The sequence below is a fragment of the Equus przewalskii genome, chromosome X, assembly GCF_037783145.1.
Source record: "Equus przewalskii isolate Varuska chromosome X, EquPr2, whole genome shotgun sequence".
Taxonomy (NCBI): Eukaryota; Metazoa; Chordata; class Mammalia; order Perissodactyla; family Equidae; genus Equus; species Equus przewalskii.
The window spans coordinates 61,653,075-61,660,797 of NC_091863.1; positions in this window are offsets into that span (position 1 = coordinate 61,653,075).

The window sequence follows — 7,723 nt, forward strand, 5'->3', positions numbered from 1 at the left end:
TTCAGAGTAAAATAAATTCCTTGATGAAAAGAATGGAACTATTTCTGATACATTGGCAACAAAGCAGTATTTGTTTGGATGTTTAACTTAAGACAAAGATGAGTTTTTATATCAATTAGATGATTCTCTCTTTTCATTTTTATGCTATCAACATCAAAAATCCCAACCCACATATTAGAAAGGGCAATATAATAGAGGCTGGTGACCTTTACTTGGTACTTACCTCAGGGAAAAGAAATTCAAGATATCTTTGAATTTAAAATTACTATTTTTTCCACTCTTTCTAAATACTGGGGTCTTCATGTAAGGCCTGACCAAGCCTTCACTGGGCAAATGATCAAAGCTGGGGTGAGGGTCCTGTGGCCTTAACCATCTAGTTTTCAGCTACTTGATTCTTTGTGTTGCTCTTGGTTATAGAAGAACATGGTGCCCTGTGTGGTCTAAGTGCTGATAGCATAGAACATGGGTATCCACCTCTATTGGTCTATACCCTCCATGGTGCTACCAGAAGGGAGACCACTGATCAAGACTCAGGGAAGAAAGCATCTGGAGTCTCTTCAGGGTACTCAGCAGCAAGCCCAGATAAATGTTCAGTTATATATCATGCAAAATCATCTCATATACCACCAGTGGTACATGTACCACATAATGGGAAGTACTTTCTTATATCATGTTGTTTCCTCCATGAAGATTTTGCTGTTTTCCCCAGAAAGTTAAATGTGTGCTTTCTGTGCTCTCACAGCATCCTGTATAAACTTCACTTATCATATTGCTGTAATTACTTGTTTATGTGTGTGTTTCCTCTACCAACTTGTAAATATTTTGAAAGCGGGACACTATGTTCTACCCATCTATGAATACAATAGAGCAATATTTCATGATTTAGAGGTGATGGTGGTTAGAATCAACAGGCTTCATTAAATTAGTATTTAAGCCACACTCTTAGCTAGATACTAGTGATAAACTGGTTAAAATCAACACATGGTTGTCTGTACGGAGATTATAATCTAGTGGGAGAGGGAAGACAAGAAATTAGTAAGCAAATGAAAAGTATAGATAATTATAAATTGTGATAATTTGTTTGTAACAACTGAAAGATGATACAGAAAGAGAGAGAGAGAGAGAATCACAAAAACATGACTACTCTGCATAGGACAGCCAGGAAAGGTCACTTTGAAAATGAGATCTAAGACAGGAGAAAGAGTCGCTCAAGAATAAGTGATCCTAAAGATTTCTCAGTTCTGCATACATTTCCAATGCTACTTTAAAGGGAGTAGCCAATGGGAAGCCATTGAAGATTGCAATGCTTTGTAAGATTAACCATGCAAAATAAAATTCCAAGTATTTGAGACTAGAATTGAGAACTGAAGGATAATGCATTACTTTAGGATTGACAGTAAGGAGCTAAAGTAGTGTAGTGGTAGTAGAAATAGAGAGGAGTAGATGGGTGTGAGAGACACTAAACTACGGCAAAAGTAGAACAACATAGAGGAAAGAGCATAAGCCTGGTTTTTAGGAACCTGGGTTATAGTCCTGGAACTACTGTGTAACTTTGGTCAAGGCACATCTTATTTTCCCAATTTGTAAAATTAAAGGTTTAAATTCTGTAGTTGAACTGGGAAAAAATATTTGCAAGTCATATATCTGACAAAGGCTTAATATCCATAATATATAAAGAACTCTCGCAACTCAACCACAAAACATCAAACAACCCAATCAAAAAATGGGCTGGAGACATGAACAGACATTTCTCCAAAGAAGATATACTGATGGCCAATAGGCACATGAAAAGATGCTCATCATCGCTGATCATCAGGGAAATGCAAATCAAAACTACACTAAGATATCACCTTACACCCGTTAGAATGACAAAAATATCTAAAACTAATAGTAACAAATGTTGGAGAGGTTGCAGAGAAAAAGGAACCCTCATACACTGCTGGTGGGAATGCAAACTGGTGCAGCCACTATGGAAAACAGTATGGAGATTCCTCAAAAAATTAAAAATAGAACTACCATACGATCCAGCCATCCCGCCACTGGGTATTTATCCAAAGAGCTTGAAGTCAGCAATCCCAAAAGTCCTATGCACCCCAATGTTTATTGCAGCATTATTTACAATAGCCAAGACGTGGAAGCAACCTAAATGCCCAGCAACAGACGAATGGATAAAGAAGATGTGGTACATATATACAATGGAATACTACTCAGCTGTAAAACAGAACAAAATCATTCCATTTTCAATAACATGGATGGACCTTGAGGGAATTATGTTGAGTGAAATAAGCCAGCGAGAGAAGCATAATCTGTGTATGACTCCACTCATATGAGGAATTTAAAATTATGGACTAAGAACAGTTTAGTGGATACCAGGGGAAAGGTGGAGTGGGGGGTGGGCACAAAGGGTGAAGTGGTGCACCTACAACATGACTGACAAACATTAATGTACAACTGAAATTTCACAAGATTGTAACCTATCATTAACTCAATAAAAAAAAAGCAGCTCAAAAATAAAATAAAATAAAATAAATTCTGTAGTTGACACTACTAGCTGATCACCAAACACATTTTCTTTACTTCCAGCACCCACTGATAGACTAATATCCATCCTATCTTGTAGTTAGTTGTGGCCATATGATCTAATTCTAGCTAACGGAATACGGATAGAAGTAATATATGAAGTTATTCTTTCAGTCCTGGGTCATTAAAACCCTTCACTCATAATTCTTCATGCTCTTTTCCCATTCTTCACCAGGCTACTGTTTTTGTTGCATAACAAACCACCCCAAAAATTAATGGCTTAAAACAACAACCAGTTATTTAGCTCACTATTCTTTGGGTCAGCAATTTGAGCTTAGTTAAGCTGGGTGGTCCTTTAGGTCTTGAGTAGATGCATTCATGAATTTGTGTTCAGCTATCATGTTGAATAAGGGTTACTTGATCTAGAATAATCTGAGTTCACTCAGCTTGTCTCTATTACACGTGGTCTTTCATCTTCCATTAGATTAGCCCAAGTGTTTTCACAAGGTGGATAAGCAAGATTCCAAGAGAATGAGTGGAAGTGCCCAATGTCTTTGGAGACCTCCATTTGGAATAAGCACACCATTATTTCTTTTGTATTCTATTAGCCAAAACAAGCCATAAAGCCAGGTCAGTGTTATTCAGATCTACTCTGCTTGTGCACCCCAACCCCCTCAGAGTACCAGTCTCCAACTTTGGCAGTGATCTACACCTGTACACCATATTTCAGTTCTAAAAGCCTTTGGTATTCTATTTCTAATCATTTCCTTGAATGTGCAGCTCAAAGGTGAGCCTTGGACTTTACACACTTTACATACAAAGGGACTTTATGGATTCCCTTTTTGAGCCCTCTCCTCTGTGTGATTTCCCCCACACTCTGCAGCTCCCAGTCATCCCCTTTTCTATACTATCTAAAAAGCTGGGATTTTAGCCTTCTCTTCCTGTCTGCATTTCCAAAACTGGTTCCATCTCCAAGAAAAATTGGCATGAAGAGAGAAAATGCAAATGGGAATTTCCACCTACACTCTTCATACCACAGACCCATTTCTGCAATTCTTCTGGTGAGAGAGAAGGACATTTTCTGTCTCTCAGAGTGGCGCCTATGAGGCCACTGCTGCCCCTACCTACACCGCCACAGGAGTGCAGCTTCAAGTCTGGGACATTCCAAAAAATAAATAAACAAACAAACAAAAACCAAACATGAGATTTCCCCCACTCTCTCCATCTCACAGCTGTGCTTCCCCTACCTGCCACTTCCCCCCACCCATGCTATGATCATTTGACCAGAAAGAGAAGATTTCTCTTGGAGATTTTTCTATCCCTGGAAGCTGTACAGTTCCAACATCCAAGTCAATTTGAATCTGGCTCAGAGATATGGGAGGGAAAAAAATGAAACTCACCATTGTATCTATGTTTATTCAAGTTTTTATTTCCTTCCCACTCTGGCTGTTGTATTTACTTTTCAGAGTCCTAAGAGAGTTGCTTTATGTAGTATGTTCAGAGTTTTTAGATGTAATTCATGGGAGATACAGGGTGAAGTTTACTCCCTCCATCTTAACTGGAACTCTATTATTACTTTTGAGAAGTCTTCTGTTAGTACACTTACTGTTTCTTTATAGGTAATTTGTCTTTCTCTCTGGTTTCTCATAAGATCTTCTGTCTTTGGAGTTCTGTAACTTCACTACTATGAATCTAGATTTGAATTTTATTTTATTTAACACTTTTAGGACTTATAGTGCTCCTGAAATATGAGAATCCATAGCTTTCCTCAACAATGAAAATTCTTAGCCATTACCTCATTGAATATTGTCTCTCAGCCATTCTCCCTATTTCTTCCTTCTGGAATACCCATTAGTCTTATGATAGACCTTCTCATCCTATCTTTCATGTCTCTTAACTTCTTTTTTGATGTTTCATCTCTGTATCTCTCCTTGTCACATTTTGGGTATGCTATATGCCAGAACTTATGATAGGCAATTAATATACATTATTTCATTTAATTGCTGTAATAACCTTAAATGTAGTTATTTGCACTTCTATTTCACCAATATATTAGTCTTCTCCAGCTGTTATAACAAAATACTACAGACTGGATGGCCTAAACAACAGAAATTTATTTTATCACAGTTCTGGAGGTTGGCAGTCTGAGATCAGGGTACCAGTATGCTCAGTTTCTGGTGAGAACTCTTCCTGGCTTGTCAATAGCCACATTCTCACTGTGTCTTCACACAGTGGAGAGAGAGTGAGCTCGCTGGTGTCTCTTCTTATAAGGCGACTAATCCTATGGGACCAGGGCCCCACCCTAATGACTTCATTTAGCTTTAATTACTTGCTTACTCCAAATATAGTCACATTTGGGGTTAGGGCTTCAACATATGAATTTAAGAGAGACACAATTCAGTCCATTGCAACCAATGAGGAGACAGAGACCCCAAGAGGTAAAATGACTTGTCCAAGGTTAAAAAACTAATAAGTGTTAGAGCCTTTAATGAACCAAGTTCTCCCACTGTGCTGGAATTGCAAGGTTTTAGTGTAATTTCATCATAATTTTATAAAGCCCAGTAAAAGTCTTGTTTAAACTTAGTTTTACATTTTTGTTTGTTTCTGATAATTAAAATACTATGTGCTCCTTATACAGAAAATACACAAAAGTAAAATGAAAAAGAAAAAAATACCACCCATAATCCCATTATCCATTGGTGTTAACATTTTTACATATTTCTTTTCACTTTTTACTTTGCATATTTTATTTACATTGAGTTAGTAGTTTATATAGAATTTTGTTTTCCATAATTTTTATTTAACATTTCATTATAAGCATTTTCAAATGTTATTTTATGTCTTTATAAACACATCTTCATAGCTGCATAATATTTCATCACATAAATGTCCCACAATTTATTTAATCAATCTCCTTTCATTAGATGAATTGTACTTTCAAATTTAACATTCTTCTTAATAGTATTATGATAAACAAAAATAGTTTTTGTGGAAAAATCTGTTTAGCTATCTGTAATTGTATACTTAGGATAAATTCTTGGAATTCGAGATTTTACAATGTAAATGTAGAACAACACACTTTATAATCATGTCTGTTCTTGACACTTTAGCTGCAATCACTGCATTCCTAGAATGTGATACCTTTCAATGTTGACCACAATCCTACTTTCAACACATGGCCACCAATGGGGAGGATCAGTGAGAGGTCCATGGACAGAGCAAAAAGAATAGTCCTATTTGCACAAAATCTCTGTCCCTCATCTGGCATAGCTTAAGACTGACTTGGTAGAGGATAAAATCACTGCATCAATAAGAGGCAAAAGAGTATATCTATCAGAAGAACCCAGTGGCATTGGGAAGCTGAATTTTCAAAAGCCTTCAGGGTAAGTAGGTGCAGCCACCCCTGGAGGACCGCCTAACACATGGTGTGGAGCCTACAGAGGAGTTGGAGTGACCATCCTGACTTCCAGAAGTGGGAAGCACAAAGGGCAAGGATTTCCTGCTACCATCCCCACTACTCTAAGGTGCTGTCTACTGCAGGCAACACTACAGTTAGAACATGGATGGATGAGAGCCAATGTAGGAGCCCACATGTTTGGTTCAAGCCCAAGGGTTGTTGGTAGACTTTCAGTAGCCCAGAGCCATGAGTTTATCATATGATTGTTGCAAAAATGACCCCAGATCAACATGTTATCATCCTTGCAAGGGCCCAATGTCATTCTGTCCCATAAAAGAAATACAATGCTAACCAGAGGGTCCACTCACCAGACTGCCCTCCTGGCACTGGAGCCTGATCCTGGGGGTACTGGCATAACCTCAAAGATGCACAGTTTGGAACCTTCATAGTCAGAAATCTTGGAGCCCCTTGAGGCATCTGGCCAATCCCATGTGTGGAGTAGACAATCAGAGTACCCTGAAGGGGAAAAACAGGGACTAGGACCCATGAACGTCTTGTGTAGACTTGGGGTGCACTGTCCAGATAGCACTACCAATCTGAGTTGTCTCAGGCATGAGAAGAGGACTTGAGAAATTTGATAGAGGACTCTTGGGTCCTGGATATACACGAGACCGGACTGGGTTCTGGATGCCCTCCTTAGATGGCACTGCTGGGCTAGTAGTTCCTGGACACTGACGGGGATCTTTAAAAATTTTGAGAAATACACTCCAAAGTACAGGGCCCCATGTGCTGTGGGGCCCAGGGCAGGATCCCCCTTTGGCTAGATCTAAGGGTGGTACTAACAACTGAGTACTAGCATATGAACACCTTTAATGGCTTTGTTATAAGTCATCCTCCAGATGGATGGTAGGTATTGCGACTTCCAACAACAGTGTATGAGAGGGCTCATAATTCAATCTGTCGGTTTTTCTTTCAGCTTCCTCCTTTCCACTGGCCTTTCTGAGGAACTAGAACCTTCATCTCAGCACGGAGATAACTTGGATGAATATTAGGGTAGGCACAGAACCTCTCAAAAAAGAAATGCACTCTTTTTCTTTTAATAAGGCTTTTCAAAAAATTTGGGAAAAAACCCAGGAAGTAAACTTTCCTTCCAGGAATTTAAAGGGGAAAAGTAAAACTTAGCCTTGGTACATGTTTAAATAATCAACACCATCCACGTAGACTAAGCCCCTCACTGGCGCTTCAAAGACCCCTTTTACACATTGCTAAGGTTCTCTGAAAGAGCTGATTGAACATACATCAAGTATTGTGTTCTTTGCTGTATTTGGAGCACTCTAATTAGTGTCCCCAATGCATGAACAATGCCTTCTCTGTCAGTGCCAGCACAGGAATGTGTGTGCAAGTCATACTCTAAATGCATTAGCACAGCCTCTGTCTTACCTGTGCTGTTCCTAAACTTTCAGTAGAATAAATTGTGATAGGTGTTTCCAGGAAAATCAATGTGACAAAACATTTCCACTGCAGTTTGGATGTCTGGCATGGTGAACTCTGGCCAAAGGAGATTTAGAGGTATAGACCCTCAGTAGTGAGACCTGGCTCTTGACGTGTGTGAAGTATGCCCTATCTCTTCTTTCTAACACCTACTGGTCACCCAGTGCTTGCCTGTCCTACTCCTCCCTACCCCTGTCTCTAATTCTATTTTCGGGAAAGGCTCTGCTTTCCCACAAAAATAAATCAGGCTTAGAATACAGGCTGCCTGCCTCAGATGGTAGAAAGGGACTAAATCTGAGATATCCATAAATTCCA